Here is a 20,013-nt window from a genome sequence, read left to right as displayed (position 1 = left end):
CTGTCAAGTGCCTACAGGAATTATTTGGTGTCTGATATGGAAGATTTTATACATTCAATTTATATTAATATTTATTGAACATAAGTAATTGACTGACAGCAAGGGCGTAGACTTGATAGAAAAATAAACTCTCAACTTGTATATTTCCTTCTGTTTCGTTTTTTCCTCCAGTGTAATACATTTGATTATTGACCCCTTATTGAATTTGTGATCTTACTAAACCTCTCTTGGTAAAATTTACTGTCAATTAATTGCCATGTTGTATATGAAACATTAAGTCACATGGAGGGGGAACCAAATAATAAATAGCACTTTTATTTTAACAACCCATCATCAGTTTTCTCAAAGAAATAATCTGTAAAAACAGAACCATATTCTGTGGAGGGATATTTTTTAGTCAAGGGCTTTCTAAGCCTATATATTCTTATAAGTTTAATAGATAAAAGTAATATCTGACTTTCATAAAGAAATCCTTCTTACTCGGGGCCATCTAGAATTGCTTAAAAAAGTCAGGCATAGGGCCAATTCTGTTCCTTTTTAAGCCACCTTGGTTATTTGATTTGATACACTTATGAACCACAAGTCCTGGGAGATTAGAGTTATGAAATTCTTATAGAATATTATTTTTAATTGAATGCGCCCTCTTAAAAGAGCATTTTAATTGAGATTTAATAACTCTATAAAAGATAAATCTAGTTGCCATGTAATAAACAGTAATTAATTAGTTAATATCAATTAAATACTAAAAATATTAATTTACATTTAACATCTAACTACTGTAATTTGCTATAGCTATCTTATTAAATGCTAATTAAATTCCTAAATATTCTTACAAATTTAAAACATTAATAACAAGAACATAAGTACATATTTACTGTATCTGCACTTCTGAGTTCATTACATGGAAACGAGATTTATCTTTTTTATAGTAATTAAATATGCTTATGCAAACCTCAGTAACTTTCCCTAACACATACCATAACTGTTTTATTAATTTAAAATTAAATGCTCATTTAAGGTTTTTAATCTACAGCTGCCTCAAACAATTTTCTACAGGCAGAGCAAAGGTTATTATATGTTTAATTAAACTTTATTTTTTAAACTTTGGGCTGAAGCTTTGTTAACATGACTTTTGGTTTCTCACTATATCCATATTAACTTTTTGACAATTATATTTATTAACACTTTTATATATGTCATGTTGCTTCTTTGCCCTATCTTTGTACCTTTGTCCTCCATCTACTAAGGCTATAAATATTTTTTCCTCTGTTTAATTCAGGTCGGCAAATTTTTTTTCTTTCTTTTCCGTTCATTAAAGAGCAGAGCTTTTATTAACTTCCTCTTCAGATATCTTATATTTTCATTAATTAACGCTCCATTGTTAGAGAAATATCCCCATCAGGAAAATTAACAAAAAGAAAAAGGAAAGAAAGAAGCCAAGGGTCCTCTGACATTTGTGAGCAGAAGTGAGTTCAGTTGCAAAGGTTGCAGAAGCAGTGAGGCTCTGCCAAGGGTCCAGCTTCAGGATGATTTTTGAAAGACTAAGAGAAAATACAGTCCTTGCATGTATCAAATGATTTAGAATCTTAGTCCTTCCAGATATGATGGGGGATGTCATAAAGGCAGGAGGCTGCTGAGCAGCAAGGAGAGCACATTAGCTATTAACCTTCCCCCAGCCGATCAACTTTATTTTGCAATCTTCCCTCAGAACCATTAGAATACCCTGAAGAAATAACTTTCCAATTAAAAAGGATCTCAGAGAACAAAGCCATTTTATCTCTGACTCCTGGTGTTCTTTATTCCAATAATTTAAATTGGAATTGATTTTTCAATTTAGCCGTTGACTTGCTATGGACACACAGCTGAAAAGGCCGAATGGAATTGCATGGCTGAAATATTTGTCTTTGTGATGCACTTCTCATAAATTCACAGGAGCCCTTTTATTTTTAATGCATTTGCTTCTGCTGTCTTTGCCTTAGACAACAGCTTTTTAGCACAGCATGGGCAAGCTGAGAAAACGTGTCCACCATGACCCGGGGCCTCATCCTCCATTCCTCAAAGATCTATCTAAGTGTTACATCCTCTGGAAAATAAATAAATGCAATCTATACAAAATGATTGAGATTCTTCAAGCCCACATATTTGTTTTCTAGTTTATATTGGAGACTTAATTTCTGCAAAGAGAAAAATACCTGTTTTAGTATATCTCAAGAATATGTTGTAATGAAGATGGAACTTTACTATAATTGCTTTAATTATTGGTAACTAAAAATAATGAATTTTCAATTAACACTTAATAATTATGAGTTAAATACTCCAAATATTAAATTGTTCTTTATTACCCTTTTATATAGAAGCACTAGAATCAGCCAATTATTAAATACTTGATTAGTAGTCGAAACTTTCTTGTCTGCTCATATTTCTGTTCATTTTCTTTCTGTGACCTTATTGAAATGCCATAGTCTTTGTCACGGTCTCCTTCCTGTTTCCTCACCCTGTCACTCCAGCAGGTGTCTCTGCTTTCCTTTGTCTTATAAAGCTCAAGTCCTGTTCTAAGATCAGTACTGATGTGAATAGCAGGTATGGAAGGAAATCCTGAGCTCAAAACATTGTTTAATTTTTATCAAACACCATATTGCTTATTACTCATACCCCTGTGGTTTTTGCTATGCATTGTCTTTTACATAGTTGTCTGAATGCACAATCTTAGACCTGTCCTTGAATTTTTTTTAAACAATATCAAGAGCAAAGAGAACATGGAACCTGCTAGAATGTAAAGACAATGATAGCATGATCCTTGTAGGTATTTATTACTCACCACTCTATTCCTTACGCCAGAATAAGTGCTTGACACCTACTTGGTACTCAAAGTCTGAAGAATATCCCAATTGTGCTGTGATTCCTAACTGACTTTTCTTCCCTACAACCAGTTATAAATGATTGCAGAGAGAGAAAATATTAATAGGAAATATAATAAATGTACTTTTGTACTGACTGTTGTAACAGAGTCTATATTAGCTACCACCATAAAAAATATATTTTTGTAGCAATATGATACAGGTTTGGCATTCACCAGTGGGTACTGCCTGGTTGATGCCACTTTTAAATTTACCATGGTTAAAATAGCAGCACACGGCAGCATTGATCCCATGCCTATGAGGAGTATGAATTTCTTGCCAATAAACATCAAAATGCAGAAGAAATGTTTTTAGAGCATTTACTCATTTAACACATTTATTGTGTCTTGTTATATGTCTGTCACTGCTCTAACTCTTGGGGTACACCAACAAACAAAACAGTGACTCCTCTCTTTGTGGAGCTTACAGTCTAATGAGAGGAAACACATGAAGAACAAGCATAATATAATTTAAAAACCGATACAGTAGGTTAAATAGTTCTAAGAGATGAAGGAGGATGTAGGAGGCTAAAATGTGACTATATCAGTACCAGGGGTTCCTGAGCGAGTGGGAACAAGGGGAGTAGCTACAGCTTAAAGAAGGTGCTCAGAGATGGCCCTTTGAGAATGTATCTGAGCAAAGCCTTGGGGCAGATGGGGGAGGGAGCCATGTGGGTAATGTAGGGCAAGAGCCTCCCAGGAGGAAGGAGCAGGTTGCCAAGGGCTCTGCCCAAGGAGTGTGCATGGAAAGCTTGGCAGCAGGGAGCCCGTGTAGCTGGAGCAGAATGAATGAGGCTGGGTGGAGTGTAGGTCAGAGAAACTGACACCAGATCCTGGAGGACCTTGTAAAGCAACTGCAGGGACTTTGGCTTTTATCCTGGGAGAGAAAGGGAGAACTGCTGCCAGCTGCTACTGTTCTGGCCCTCCTTTGAATAAATGAACATTCTCTGCAGTAACACCTGATCACACACTGCCCTGCCTTTTTTGGACAGAAGGAGGTCAGGGGTTTGGGGTGGGGTGGAGTATGGATTGAGAATTGCTCAAAAGAAGACTTGTATGTTCGTTCTGATCATACGTTTTGCATAGATCACACCTCTTATTTTCCTCCTTCCTCTTGACATTAGGCACTTATTCTGCCCAAGGTGTTTGTCACCCAGTATTATGAGAGCCCGTTTCCAGACTTTTCTCCCAGAAATGTAGATGACTTGAGAACAGCGATTGCTTCTTTTCATTTATCTGTTTTCGGGGTCTGACATAGCATAAAGGCTCCATAAGTGTTAGAGGAAATGTCGAGCCTGAGAATTAGCAGAAAAAGAAAGTCAAATTATGTAATTAAAGCACTACTGGCTTATTTTTACAATAACTTGAGGTCCTCTGGCTTAAATTGCCATGCTAGATTTTTGCTGTTAAACTTAATTAGTAAGAAAATTTTGTGCATGTTTTCCTAATGTAGACAATGATTATATTCCAAATACTGTTCAGAATTCTCTCAGAAAAATCTACTAATTTAAGATTTCTCTTACATATATAATTTCAGGAAAGCTGGCTGATGTCTGTATGCTTTCAAATTCATTCATGCACATACAGAGAGACTCTCTACTTGCCTGACTCTGAGAGAATTCTCCATTTGGTCAATAACAGAGAGTGAATATGAAAATTTCTGCATTCTAATGATGATTATGTGAAAACTCCAATCTTTAGAGTATCTCCTCACTACAGATGACAGATGTGGAAAGCAAGGAGCCAGAATTTTTTGCCTTCTGCACATTAATATCTAGAATAAAATAAATGCATGTGTGTGCACACACATACAAACATACACACAAACACACACCTTGGAAAAATTCAGGCTTTGATTTGCTTATACTGAAACTCATTTGCCTGTATAAATTCAAAAATGTGGATCATCGCTGGGTGGGAGGCTACTTCCTTGGCATGATGACAGCATAGCATGTCACTATGCTGCCTTTCAAGGTGTCACAGGTTACAATTTTTCATTGTATCTCAGGAGACACATTTAACTTTACACAAAATACAGTTTTTAAAGAGTCATTTAAAAATTGAGTTTTATGAATTTAAAAGAGTTAAGAGGAATCATACTTGGATCCTCCATTGACAGTTATGTATCTATTTTCAGTGTATTAACCTGACTACCACAAGTTCAAACAAGTAATACAGAAAAGCAGGTTTTTCTATATATCCACTCTGTACTACTCTAAATTATTATGGTCAATTGAAGACTCACTTAACTCTCTAGTGAGCTCCTGTCTAGATCCTTCATAGTTCAGGCTCTAATACTCTTCATCCCTGGATTTCACAGTATTTGTTTACATGAAGGTGTCCTGATGCTGCAAATTCCATCCCCTCTCGAATTTTCTGGGGACATGGCTCAAGCAATCTTTCCATTTCTATCCCGGTCATACGTTTTCCCCTCTTTATTTGATCGTTACAAATAGAATTAAAACGTACTGAAATTTCAGCCCTAAATCAAAAATCTCTCTTGATCCTGCAACCTCCTCTAGCTACTATCCTGTTTCTCTGCTCTTATTTCCATTAAAGCCCTCAAAAAAGTTGTTTGTAATTTCCATAATTAATCTGCTTTATCCTTTTATTTCATTTTAAACCCATTCCAAGCAAGCTTTTGCCCCATCCCAACTACTCTACTGAAAATACTCTTGTCTGACCATCAATCAAACTGGGTTTGACATGACTGATTGCTCCTTCCTTCCTTATTTATTTATTTAATTTGTTTGTTTGTTTGTTTACTTGACCCCATAGTTTCCCAGATATTGCACACTCCTGGTCCTTCTACCTTACTAACCACCTATCCCTGACCTTCTGACCTTGAACATTTAGTGTAACTCAGAGTTTCTCTCTCTTTATTTAGATGTATTTCCTTTGTGATCTCATTTTGTCTGATCACACACTGATGCTCCCAGCCTAGACTAATCCCCTGAACTATAGAATTGTATATCTAATTGCCTACTTGATAATTCTATGTAGTTTGCTAGAAAACATCTACATATTAACCCAACCAAAATCTAACCCCTAACTTGTCTTTCCAAATTAGGAAATGATAACTCCATACTTCTATTGTTCCCACCAATAAATTTGAGTTGTTCTTGAGTTTTCTGTCTTCACCTCACAGTTAATCTATCAGGAAATCATGCAGCCTTTACCTTCAAAGTATATGTAGAATCATTTACCACCCCCTTGAGTGCTGCCCCTCTGAGGCAAGTTATCAATGTTCCTCATCTTGATACTGCAATGACCTTCTAACTGGACTACTGTTCATCCCCTGCACTCTATACTCTCTGTACAGCAGCCAGAGTAAACCTTTCAATATGTAAGGCAGACCCGGCTGCTCCTCTGTTCATGACTGCCAAGGGCCTTCCGTCTTATATAAAGTGTGTCAAATCCTTAAAATGCTCTCAAGTTACTCTTGATCTCCCTGTGGATAGCCTACATTAATATGGTGAGAAATATGAGGGAAATAATGAGAGAAAAGCCCAAGCTGTCACAATGTGCATTTGACTGCCCTTCCTTGCTTTCTTCCTGCTACCCTGAGCTTGCCTTCTTTAAATAGGTTTGGCATACATCTACCTCAGGGCCTTCCTGCTGGCTGTTCCCTGTGACTTGCATGTATATCCCTCACCTACCTTAATTCACTCCCGCAATTCCTTAAGGACTTTAACAAGTGTCTTTTCTCAATAAACACCTTCTCTGACTACCTTATTCAGAGTGCACCCTTTTCTCCAAATCTTCCTATCTACTTTCTTGCTTTATATTTTCTTTGATAACACATCACAATTTCAAATATTATTTCATAATTGTTTGTCTTGCCTCACTAAGTATGATGTACATAAAGACAGAGATCTGTACCTGTTTTCTTGGGGTAAATATTTGTTGAAAGAGTAAATGATTAAATATCTATCTCTGGTTTTAGAGTTTTATCCACTATTTGTAGATTATTCATATTTGTGGCTAAAATAACTGTTCAAAGTTTATTTCAAGTAATGTCTTTGTTGCCTTTAACTTTTTTTTAGATTTGTTTTTTCTTTTTTTCCTTGCTCAATAAATGTGGGCTAAAAGTGATATGTTAATCTAGGAATTATTTTTCTCTTCTTTTCTAATATTTTTACTTGAACATATATCTTCATTCTCTTTCATAAATTTACTTGTATGTGGAGATGATAGTTACATTTGAGGTTGGAATAAAATACAAACTATATAAAACAGAAAACTAAATTTTGGTAGATGAGGTTTTTCTCTAATAAACCATTGCTCACCAAACTCATGTAGACTCTGTTAAAAAATATTTTCGATTAATTTTAATTAATTATTACTTTTGAAACAGGGTTTTCTGTTTTCTTAGGTTGTTTTGATGACTCTTCTCTGAAACAATTAAGTATCTGGGACAGATGATTTAAGACATCTAATGGTAAGTGTTGGGTTCTAAAGTAACAAGTTTTTCTAAAATCTTTTCAGGTACAGTGCCTCTATGTTATAAAACAACAAAATTATTCATCTAAAAAAACAACAATATTGTTAATCTCTCAATAAAACTACAGAGAAAAACACTGACTTATATTTCCTAATTTTTTTAGTTCTTAGTAATTAACAATGGGAGCCATTGCTTTAATTGCAGAGATACTTCACCGAAAAAGATGCCTAAGGGTTGAAGGCAACCATATTGAACATATTATTTGAAAATGGAACTGACATGCTTTTTAAAATAAGATTACCCTATGTTTCCTTTTTAGACACATAGTTGTAAATGAAGCTTGATAGTTAATAATGGAAAAAGTAAAATGAAAATATCAGCCTTCATAATGTAGATATAAATGGCTCATAAACAGAAGTTGGGAAATAGAAGGAAAAAAAGTTTGAAGGGAAGGTAAGAAATGTAACTTAAGGGAGATAAATTTTTTTTTTTCAGAGATAACAAGAGAAATTTTTCTGTCTCGAAAATCAAAATTTCAGAAAAACCTATGTTAATAAATCTATTAGAAATTAAAACAAGGTGGGGATCATTTAAACAATCTAAATTTTAATTTTTAGGTCGTAAATATAATATAAAGTTGATAAATAAATGAATAGACATATAAGAATATTGTTTAATATTATGAAGGAAGATAAGGAACAATAAAACTAGGAGATATTAAAAAATTAGTTTAAACATTGAAATGGCAGACTGGAATGAACTAATTCATTTTTGCTTTTCATTGCTATTCTGAACTTTTTATTTTCTATGTGAATACTATAACTCTAATAAATACTTTTAAAATAAAGAGAAAAATATGTGGGAAGCAAATCATTACCTAAATCACACTCACAATATATATTAAAAATGTTCATTGAAATGCAGAACTAAGCACATATGTACATTAAGAGCATGGACATGCCCTTTTTATGTTGTTTTCCCTTTGAGGAACGGCTTGTGAGTATACGTTAAGGTGAGAATTTACCTTAATATTTAAATTTGTTTTAATTGTAACTTTTGTATTTTTCCCCTCAGTTCTATGTGTAGAAAGGAAAAAAATCCCTACTCATTATTATGTTCACCAACTGCCAAGAAAAATATTGGACTTGGATCAGATATCTAGCAACGGAAAGCATTAGAGTTGCTCCAAAAAAAATAATGATTTGGAAGTATATTTTTAGTAGAAAAATAGGAATGATTTGAAAAACAAACATTGAAATAGCAAAGTTGAAAACAACAGCTGGATTGTTTGATCCTCAATGAACTTTTCCATTTGAAGTTTGAGTGAATGATGGAAAAGAGAAGAATAAAGTAGGGCTAGGGTATAAGATCAGAAGAGAAAGGAAGCTTTTATTTGCATGTTTCATCTGAGTGAACTTGAAGATTATTATGACATTTCCTACAGGTACTTAAAAGTAAATCTGAGTTTAGAAGAAAAAAAGAAAATTCAGTGAATAAAACTCTTTGTGTAAAGCTTGTACTTTTCCTTTTCTTAAAAATGAAAAATTTGAAATATTTGATGTTCATTCCAAATAATTTTAACACACATAAAAAGTCATCAAATAAGCAAAAAATGTCTGCTCTGCTCTGATTCCACAGAGGCCGACTTGTCTACTTTAAAATGTCGGCTTTCCAAAATGTTTATTTTGCTATAGTAATAATCCACTGCTGCACTGAACTTGACAGTAGTGTTAACTGAATAGAAGGGGAGCAGAGTGATTTGTTTAAGACATGGAAGAGTGTAAGGGGAAAGACAGATTATAAGCATGTGTAGATTGTAAATATGGATGAAATAATGCAGTTAAAGATTTCCGCTCAGTGAATAACCTGAAATATTTTGAACTCTTGGAAAACATGTAGTCATCTTCCTGTTAAAATGGCATGCCTACTTCATATTTCTTGAATACCTCCCCATTCATTTGCTCTTTTTCTCTGTATATATAAAAATTTTGGATAGAATTCTAGTTGCCAACTCTAGATATGTTTCTTGGATAGTATAAGTGGATCTAAGGTGGCATGCCCTGAAACCCTTTAGTTTATGTTGTCAACTAGATTATTGTTCCAATCACTTCTCTTCCTCTTTGGAAGTGGTTTATAAGTCACACTCTTTGCTATGGAAATTTGCCTTGCTTCAGTCTAAGCAGAAAATGCTTGCCTACCCCCTGGCATTGGGCTTGGTCATCTGACTTGCCTTGGCTAATGGAATGTGAGCAGACATGAAACAGAAGTCAAGACCAGTAGAGCTCAGGTGAATACAATCAGGTCCAGCCAAGTCCAGTTAAGCCGGGTGGAGCCCAGCCAAATGCAATAGCAGCCATCCAATTTCCTAAAAAGCATAGCCCCAATGTGACATGAGCAAGAAACAAATGTTTGTTGTTATAAACCACTGAAAACTTGGGGTTGTTTGTTGGTGTGGCAAATGCTGACTGTTTCACGTTGCTACTTCTGTATATGTTCATAGTTGATATGGGAAACTAAGGTTTTAAAAAATTTGCAAATGAGTTGGGAATAGAAATCAGTAGAGAGGCATACTGATTTTTAAAACTGTCATTATTGCTTTTAGTTTTTATTCAAATATGGATTCACCTAAACCTGATCTCACCGGTTTCTTTCCTAAAATTGTTCTTTGAGAATATGATGGGAAACTCTGTAATTCTAATCGAAAGAGAACAAGCCTGATACTGTGTAAATTGAAAGTAAACACCAAGTTGTACAAATTTAGGCATGAGGTGGATGTGATTTTACAAACTGCTAGTCATCAGGCTGTGTCTTATAGCCTTGAAGTAGTCCACGTATACTTGGAACCCACTTTTCAGGTACTGAAGGCAGTAGAAATGTCTGTTGTGTTTCTCTTTCTTTGCTCAGAGAATCCTTCCATGATTTAGTTTGCTAAACATGAACTGCTTATGGATATGAGAGCCTGTATAGTTTGTTAGTAAGTTATGGAACCCAGTTCCTCCTAGTCTTTACATAACAGCCATTTCACCAGATCACACAGTAGGGAAATCCAATCTCTTTCCTTTCTCTCCCCTCCCCTGCCCTCCCTTCCCTTCCTCTCACCCTACCACTCTTTCTCTCTCCCCAGTCTCACCTTTCCTCATCTCTGCTTTTCTTTGCATGCTGGCCTCAGTCTTCTTTGCCAAAGTAAGCCTATCTCCATGAACTCTGAAGGATGGCTGCCAATTCTCAGTCCTGCAGATACAGGTCCACATTACAAAATTAATAGACAGTCCTATGTGCTAGCTTTAGAGAAGAGTCAGAGGGTGATCTCTGAATAGCTCAACCTTGGCAACTTGACTCAGGGAAACCTCTGATTGGCTTTGTTTGAATCCTTTTTCCATGAATATGACTCCTGTGTTGTATGCCTTGATTGGTTGCCCCAATAAAAACACATAGAAGAATTAAAGATTTCCACAAGTGAACCAGAAAGAAATAAAAATGGCCTTTCAAGTAGACAATACTTTAAATTACTCCTGTCTAATATATACTCATCTCCATATATTTAAGTAGCTCGTACCTAACAGGGAGGAAAACAAATCTTGTAATTTTTTTCCTTTTTCTTTCTTTGAGCATCTGTGACTGGCCCCTGGGAATCATGCTTTTACCTGCACCCAAGTCTCTTTATGGACTTTCTCCAGCTAAAGCTATTTTCAAGTGACAAGAATAGTTTCAAACTGGTCTCTGGATTTATGCAATTGTAACAGTGTGGAACTGTACCTTGTATATAAAAAGCGCATTTGTATAGAATCCTAGGAACTACTTCAGAAGATAGAGACTCTAACCTTCAGATTTGCTAACCTTCAACCGTGGAGCCAGAATCATGTAAAGCCAGGATGACTAAACCAGAATGACACACACCAGACCATCATTTCTCTTATCAGAATGGACTGTGCTCATCTGCTCATAGAGAGCTTTTCAGACCCCTCCCTTCCTTGATCTCTTTGTTATGTTCCCCTCTCCCCCCTTATAAAACCGTCTGCCTGCACTGAGATGTTAAGATAGCTTGTGAGACAATAGTCTCACAACAGTCTCCTATCTTCCAGGTTACCAGCACTTGAAATAAAATCACTTTCCTTTATATCAGCACCTGTCTCTTGACTATTGGCTTTCAAAAGGCAGGTGGAACTGTGTCAGTTACACTATAAGAGAGAAGATGTTCATAACAGTAACAGTCATTAGATTTCTTATATAAGAATAATATTTCAAAATAAGGATTTTAAGTGTTTGAAAATTATGAGTGAGATCCTGGATCATTAAAGTAAGAGGCATTTGGCATTTACCAGAAAGAAAGAATGGAAGTATGGGGAAAAATAGTGAAAGCATGCAATGGGGCAATAAAATCAGCTTAGACTTTACCTTTTAAGTGTAATCCTTCCCTCTAGCCCCTAGATGTTTACCAAAGTCACTAAAATCAGGAAATGATTGTAATCCGTGGGCTACGTGCAGAAAAAAATTAGAAAGGATGGGTGCCACATCAATATGGGGGCCCAGCTAAATTGACACCCATGGGCAATTGGGAGGTCCACAGGACAGCCAAGGGTGTAAGGAAAGTCCAGGCCATTGCAATTTTCAGAATGGTGTGGTGAACTCTGGATTCTCCCAGGCTGTACGTTTGGGGGTTTATCAAATTTAACCTATATCCCTGAGGAGCAAGAATACTAAAACCAACTTATGGAATAATAGCTTCTAATATTAATATCCCTATAAACTGATCAGGGAATTACCTGAATTCTTTTAGTTCCATGATTGCAAAGTATTTTTAACTGCCATTTCTAGCACATGGGGCTATTTGTTCAATGGCAAAGGAATGCTCTTTGTAGGCATCTCATGTTGTTTTTGCTACAGAGTATGTGGTCTGCTCTTCTGTACTATGTATTATGTTGTGTTTCACTTAGCTTGAAACAGTAATTTATCTGCTCCTGTTTCTGCGGATGAGCATCTGGGGCTGGGTTCAACTCATACATTTGAGCCTCAGCTGGGATGGAAGAGATGTGTGCGACTTCTCTCCCCATTCTCTCTGATCCTGACATACTAGCCCAGCCTTTTTATTTATTTGATTTTTAAAATGTGTTTATACTCATGACAGAAGAGTTCCCAGTAACAGGAGAAGGCAAGGCCCAATGCACAAGTACTTTTTAAGTCTCTGATTGTATAACAATTATAATATCTCAGTGATCAAAGCAAGTCCCATGCACAAGCCCCAAGTCCATATTGGTGAGGTTGACACACTACACACTGGAACATGCTAACTCAACAACCTATCATAGAAAACATACTATTTCCAATTATGAAAAGTTTTGGGTCTGTGCTACAAGTTTAGTGTCTTTAATGAAGCCTATATTCTAGGATCAGTGTGTGTGTGTGAATTCTTTCCTGTTATCACATAATGGAAGAAGATTAAACCCTTTCATAAAAGTCTCTAGTTATGTTTTGATATGAAACGAAAGTTGCCTCCATAAAGTTATTATTTTTCAAAAAACTGGCCACAGTAATAGTTTCACAGTATTCACAATTAAAATGCCTACATATTTCTTTTTACTCAGAGTTTGAGTATTTTAAATATGTAAGAAGAAGTTCCGTGAGAGCATTAAATGTATATGCTTTGTGTCTAGCACATAGCTTAGCATATGTTAGATGCTAAATATTAGCTGGAATAATTGAATGGTTGAACTCATTAAGTTAAAGATGAGTTATTGAATAGATATAAAGAAACTGTCCTACCTGGTCAAGTATGTTAAATAAAACACAAGTAGTTTGGTTTCCCTTTTAGAGTGTAATAGAAAAGTTGGTTTCCATCTCTATACACAGTGTAAATCATGCATTACACTTGAAATTGTATTTAACATGAATACTTTGTATGGAGGCAAAATAAATTCTTCTGTCCATATATTTTCCTCACATTCACTGACTCCATTCTAAGTCACAGTCATGCCCGTATCTTCACTGTCATCTTTTCCAAATTGATGTGCCAATCTAGCCCTGATTTTTGAGCTCCTGAACTTCCTGTTAGTAATCTCTTTTTGAAAATCTCTAGGTATGCCAAATTTAAAACTTTCAGAAGAGAATTTATCTTTTTTTCTATAATGCTGTTTTATTTCTCAATATTTTCTGTCTTGAAGCTCAACATTATTTTTTCTAAAATTGTCCAAACCATAAAACTAGGACCCAAATTTCTCTGCCATCATTGCCCACATTTAATCAGTCCTACTAACTGATGTCCATCAAATTTATTCTCTGCTTGCTATCTACATGGTCATTATCTTGGTTAGAAATTGTATTCTCTCTACAGCTGAAGAACAAAGTGAAACAGACAAACAACCCCTCTACACACTTAGCTCATCCTTCTTTATCTAGTCAGTCCTTCCATCAGAGGTCTGCCAGACTCACATTTGCAAACTCATATCTGATTACGTTTTCCCCTTAAATGTATTTAGTCATCATAGCCCTTCGAGAAATGTCCGCAATTATTTGTTGTTGTAGAGGTACTTTATCATCTGAAAAAAACCCAATTAGTGGAATGTGTAGAGCAGAGATTTTCAACCATTTTCATCTCATGGCATACATAAACTAATTACTTAAATTCTGCAGCGCACTAAAAAATATATTTTTTTGTCTATCTGACAAAAATTAGGTATAGTTTTGATTCATTCACACTTAATGGCTATTGTTGTGTTGGCTGTTCTTGTTGTTTTATTTGACAATCTAAGGGAAATGAGGTCAGTGTCCCTGACTAAGTAGTCAGATATTGATGTTCTAAATATTCTTGTAGCACACAAGTGTTCAGCAACACAGCAGTTGAAAATCGCTGATATAGAGAGGTAAGTATTCAAGAAAATATGAAATATTGTTTGATATGCTAGAGAATTAAACATAGAATTTAAATGCAGGACATAGGAAGTGAACATATAGAATTTTATCAATTTTTTAAAATAATTTTCTTTGGAAAAAGCTTTTGCTAAGAACATATTGATTGTGTGAATTAATTGCAAAATACTACCAAGATAATGACAAAAGATATTGGCACTCCTAAATAGGCCTTATTATTATAAGCCCCTATATATAGTTCTTTCAGTGGTCATTCATAAAAAAACATTTTTAAGGAATAAATATTTATATTCCACCTTAAAACTATGTACATTTAATATGCAAACTTCTTTCACAGTATAAAATTAGTTTTGCAAAGCTAAGAATGAATCCTGGGTCATAACTTCAGGCATCAGGATAATTAAGTAGAAATACATCAGGTCTGATATTATTTGAAAATTCAAATAATTATGTTATTAATTGATATTCTAATTATTTTTTTCAAAAGAGTAAAATCTTAAAAAACAAAAAAAATTGACATACATTTCAGTGCTTACAAAATCTACACTTTTATACCGTATTCACATATTTTTATAATACATGAATACATGTATAAATATGTATAATAATAGTAAAACACATAATTTTACATGGGTTAATAATATTTATCACTGCAATAGTTGATTACATAGATGGTGTGCTGACCTACACCAAAAAGTTTGAAAATACTTTTAAAAGTTACCCTCTGAAAGAAGTTTACAGCTTATGTGTTTAAAAGTTAATGTACATTTTCAGGGCACTCACAGGCAGAGGAAGGCAATGGATACAGTCCCCTAGTCTAGCACATCCATACTCATAACATCTATTTGCTTTGCTTTGTCAAAACATATGACAAATCATTAAAGTGTTTTAATAAATGTCTGGTTTTCCTGCTCATTCATCTTATAAATATTAATTAGCCATGGATCAGGCAATTAAAGTTTAATCAATTTGCACTAATTAGCACCACATACTTGCATAAAAAGATAAAACCAACTCTTGCATCTGGCTGTTATTTGCAGTTTTTGTCAAGTGCTGATGAGTTTAATCTTGAAGGGAAGATTAAGAAGAAAAGAAAAAAATAAATTAAGAAAGTAGTGTTAATTTTATTAAATTTTTACTCAAAGAACTAGTCATGAGTATCATGGAGATAATGTCAGCAATATTACCCTTTTTTTACCAAAACCTGATTCACCCACTTTTTCCTCATATCCCTATCCAAAAGGGAGGGGCTCTGTCTTGTACTTGTGGCACTGCTATATGCATTTCATTTAAATTTCCCCTCGAATTCAAATTTTACCCATTTCTATTCTTTGTGACTTCAAAACTTTTAAAACAAGTGGTCTCTGTAGCCTTGGACAATAAGGATCCACTTTCTTCCTTCAGAATAAATGTGAATGGTCTCTGTTGCAGGAAAAATTATAAAGTTATTGCCTTACAAATGAAATTGAAGTGTTCATCACTAGAAATTATGTGCAACTGTTATGATAAGAGAGATCTCTGAAAGACTTAGAATTTGCATTCTGATCTTTTGTGGGTATGTCATAGCTGAATACATTTTTGTCCCATGTAGACTTTAAGAGACTAACTCCTGCTTCTCTGTCTTTGACGTCTGAATTTGATTAAATAAATTACACTGCCAATCTAGTAAGGAGACATTGTACAGTGCATTTGCATTACTATTTTGTGTTTTAATAACCAGAGAAAATAAAGTGTTCCATTACTGCCTATTCATATAATTGACAAGGATTATAGGGAATGGAACTAGTCTTTAATCACTGATGGAAATTTATCTTAGGCTTGGCAGGTAAAACTACATGTTTTAAGATGATTTACCATTGTACTAAAAAATAGAGTGTGATTCATAAAAAAGCTATGCACCATTTACATGGGATTTTTTATTCAGTTTATGCAAGAATAGACCAGTGAATGGTTATTGATATTTTTCAAATAAAGTATGTATGATTCATTAAACTCCCTGTTCCCTTGTGAACAAGCCACTGCTCTGTTAAGCATTCTTCGTGTACATATCCCATAAAGAAAGCAGAGGCAGAAAAAGGGGGTGTCATGCTTCAATGCCTTCTTTTTTTAAAGTGCCTAAAAATGAGATCACATACAGTAACAGTTTTTTAAACTACCATCTGGATTTCAATACATATGATTATTCACACTGTTGTTGAAAACATGAATATGTTCTTTGTTAATAGAGAATGTGCATGTTTGTATAGAGATATATTCCTGTTTATACTTTCAAAATAAGACTATGAATCAAATTCTGATGTTCTAGAATCCAGATACTGTAAATGAAATAGTGTATGAACAAGTACTTTTTAAAATCTAAATTACTATAAAATAACATAATTTTGTAGGTCAAGGAAAGAAGATATTACTGCTATGCTTTGATGGACTCCTTATGATCACCTTCCTTATCTTCTTATATGAACAACATTTAAAGTCCAGCCTTATATTTGTAAGTATATGGAAGCCAGCATACTGTAGTGGCAACATCTGAGTATACATCTGTGTTCTGTCTTCTTCAAGGCTACAGGCTTTAGGATATGCTTTTAATCTTTCTAGTTCTCTATCTTCCCTCATACAAAAAAGGAGGTCATTCTCTGTTCTGTTTAAAAGTACTTATTGACTGCATTTTTGTTCATGAATGATATAGATAACCAAAATACACATCACTTAAGAAATGGTAAAAGAAACTGGATATGTTATGCCTAGAGAGTGAAAAGCATTACAATTGTTTTCAATATTTAAGTATATATATTATGGAAGTAGATTAAAAACCTATTCTGTTTGATTTCAGGAAGTAGAAAACTTGTGTAGAAGTCACAAGAAGATAACCACTTACTGCATTTACTTCACTAGAAAATGCCTCTTCAGTCTGCATGTATGCTTTTTAAATGGTTTGTCATGGAAGGAAATGAGTCCTGTTGATCCTTTACAAAGATTGTGAGGGATGTTGTTGTTGTAGGAGAAAATAGAAAATACAACATAAAGATATAAAAGATAGTATATTTGAACAATATCTTCCCTTCATAAAACATATTTATAAATTGCTAAAGTTTTTACATAAAGAATACAAATTTAATTTCTCCAGCTATATAAGAGTAACACAAAACAATTTCCATTGTCATTATTAATCTAGATCCCCAAAATTTCACAGTTCCCTTTACAAACTGGGAACCAAATATTGACAGGTTCTACCTTTCTAAAACTATCTTCATATAGCTGGGATAAGTCAATATTAAAAAAGAAAATGTAAAAGAAAAAAAGCACAGTTTACTGATTCTTTTGATAGCTTAAAGATATTCTTAGATTCCAAATATTTCTAGAAGAATAAATCCATGTAAAAATAATGTTGGCTCTAATTTTTCTTCTCAGACCTTCTCATTCCCTTGTACATATTTGAGAGAATATAATTGAGGAATAATTGGATCTTCAGATCTATTTTAGCTTACCCAATAGAATTTCCTCAGTCTGTTTATACACTATTCATTAGAGGAATGAAGATTATTAAGAGTAGCTGAATGCATCTCTTCTCTAGACAATTAGAAATATCATTGTTCATTATCTGAAAAATAGAGTTTTCAGGCATAAATTATATAATCAGATGTATTTAAAGAAGGCAAATGAAGGATCATATTAAAAGTGAAATAAAAATGGTATATTTCTTTGAATTTGTTATTTGTCCTATTCTCCAATAATGTAATTTATAAGTATTATATACTATAATTAGTGAAAATATAAAACAATTTATTAAATAAATGATGTTAGTGTCAAAAAGAAATATTTCTCTTAGCTTTGTATAAAATTGAGTGTTATAATTATTTTTATCTCAGTTAAACTTAGATGCACATAAAAATAAAAAGTTTTATCAACCAAATTACTTATTAAAGCACTAATAATTATGTCAAGTTCTACTTATTAAGTTATCTAAGATAACTAAATCTTACCTTTAGGATGTAAGGATGAATAAAAATTCAGTAAAGAAAAAAAACAGAATTTTTAAGGAAAAGTGTTAAATAAGGTACATGTGTTCTCCATCTGGTAAAACAGAGAGACTAGGACAAACTATGTTGTAATTAACTCAAATAGAAGGGGTGTTGAGAAAGGAAGCAGAAAGTATGAGCAGAAATGTAAATGCATCTCCTCCAAGTGAGTTTTTACTGCACTTAATTTCATGTTAATAAGATCATGAATTTTACTTTTTAAGTTATGTAATAACTAGTTTGTTTTTAATAAAGAAATATATTTTGATAGTTTTTATACATGTCACTTTGTTTTGAGAAATTGCAGGCAATGGTACAGCTTTGGCTGGAAGAAAGTATGTTTTAAACAAACACACACACAAAATTCTATTATAGTGCAAACCATTCACTCAGACAAGCAAACATTTATCTGAAATACTATCAATTACACTAAATAGCTGTGCTTATTTTCTGGAATTCAGTGGTATTCTATCCCTGGAAAAGCATGTGTATTTACTCCTTAATGACACAATTCATAAAATTTTCTCTATAATTCCCTTTGATTAGTAGAAAGCCAATTACTAAGAAATTCCTTTGGTCCTTTGTAAACTTTTCTCTTATTTATATATTGTACCCATCATGTGTACTCTTTATATACTCTTCATTTACTATGAATATTTTGCATTTCTTTACCATGTTTTCCAATGATAAAGCATGGCCAATATAAACACTCTGCAAAGGAGATCCTGGAGAGCAGTGGAGTAGGTGGATATTACACTCACCTCCTCCCAGGACCAAACTAGAATTACAGCTAAAATATAGAGCAAGCAGCCTGAGTAAGCAACTGAAGACTTCTGAAGAGAAGTATTTTAATCAAGGAATTATAGAAGAAGCCACATCAATATTGGTAGGAAGAGTGGGGAGACATGGAAAGAGCTGGCCCTACTCCCACTGGAAGTGGCTGAGATTCTGGAGGGGTATCTCAGCTTCACAGGCTCCCCTCTGAGAAGTGCGGGGTCTAACACCCAAATTGGACTTCCCAGCCTAGAGCTGAAAAGAGGCTCCTATATAACTCTGGCTGTGAAAAGCAGCAGGGATTCTGTCTCCCAGGGAGAAATAGGGTCTGCTAGAGACACAGGCACCCTCTTAAAAGATCAAGGTGCAAAATCTCATTCGCTCCGGCCTCTGGCAGACGTAAGGTAGAGCAGGCTAGAGTTGCATGAAGAAAGACTGCAGTGTGTGGCTCTGGGAAGATACTGAAGAGATGACTGCTGGATCCCTGTGTTATTCTCTCATTACTCAGATGCCATCTTTATAAGGTGGCACACCTTCTGCATAGGGCAGCAGCCTGGGGCAAAGCAAGAGCCCCACTCTCTGGACTCCTACTTACCTTACCCGAAGAGAGAAATTCGTAGATTATATGCCTTCCTAAAGAAACTAGAAAAATCTCAACTAAATGATATAACTTTACACTTAAAGGAGCTTGAAAAAGAACAAGAAACTAAGCCCAAAATCAGTAAAAGAAATTATAAATATTAAAGCAGAAATAAACACAATAAAGTCTAAAAAACAACACAAAAGATCAATGGAACCAAAAGCTGGTTCTTTGAAAAGATAGACATGATGGAAAAACTTTCAACTAGACTCATCAAGAAAAAAGGAGAGAGGACCCAAATAAATAAAATCAGAATGGAAGAGAAGTAACAACTGACACCACAGAAATACACAGAATTGTAAGAAAATGCTATGAACAATATGCCAACAAATTAAACAATCTAGACGAAATGGATACATTTCTAGAAACATACAGTCTT

Source organism: Pteronotus mesoamericanus, unplaced genomic scaffold, assembly GCF_021234165.1.
Source record: "Pteronotus mesoamericanus isolate MK-2021 breed Mesoamerican mustached bat unplaced genomic scaffold, CSHL_Meso_final contig_94, whole genome shotgun sequence".
NCBI lineage: Eukaryota > Metazoa > Chordata > Mammalia > Chiroptera > Mormoopidae > Pteronotus > Pteronotus mesoamericanus.
This window is presented reverse-complemented; position numbering follows the sequence as displayed.